Source organism: Mesitornis unicolor, unplaced genomic scaffold, assembly GCF_000695765.1.
Source record: "Mesitornis unicolor isolate BGI_N332 unplaced genomic scaffold, ASM69576v1 scaffold21928, whole genome shotgun sequence".
NCBI classification, from domain to species: Eukaryota; Metazoa; Chordata; class Aves; order Mesitornithiformes; family Mesitornithidae; genus Mesitornis; species Mesitornis unicolor.
Genome location: NW_010204126.1, coordinates 1,819 through 2,517, shown reverse-complemented (window position 1 = coordinate 2,517; position 699 = coordinate 1,819).

Here is a 699-nt window from a genome sequence, read left to right as displayed (position 1 = left end):
CGCGAATGTGGAAATCGGGTAAAAGAGCGAAAAACTCCCCCGCAGCAGTTGAAGTCTGCGCTGCGGGGTGGAAGAGAAGCGCTTGGGTAAGCGGCTTTCCCGAAGGGAAGCGCCTGGTTGCGGCAAAGAGGTGTCTGGATCCCACTCGGGTCGTTGACGCTTTTATCGCCCGCTTCGCCTGAACGGTTTTGTCAGCCCTGGGCGCAGGAGGGAGAGGGGCTGGCGAGGGGCTCCCGGGGTCGTGGTGGGTGGGTGCCCATGCCCCAGATGGCTGAGCCCCCGTGGCGAGGTGGCATGGGGTGCGTGGGACCGAGACCGTCAGCAAGTGCGCCCATCGATGCTGCCTCTGGTCAGGCCAGGGGGGTGCGAGCCTGGAGGCAGAGGGGACATTGCCAGAGGCTCTGGGTGCTCCCCGGGCCTGCTTCCTGTCCCTGGGTCCTTGTGCTGCCACCCTGGGCTTGTGCCATGCCGGCGTAGTGTGGGTATGATCGGGGAGACATTCCTCATCCCCAGACCAGGGGATCCCGCGTGGGGCAGGGTGGGGTGAAGGCACTTTGGGGTCCCAGAGCAGAGCCTCTTGTTGAGGGGTTGGGGAAAACCCTTCTGCCCACCCTTCCCCATCGCCCCAAGGTCCCCATCGCCCAGGAGTGGCAGTGACTGGTGGGTGTCGGTGCTGGCAGAGGCTCAGCGGAGCGTCCC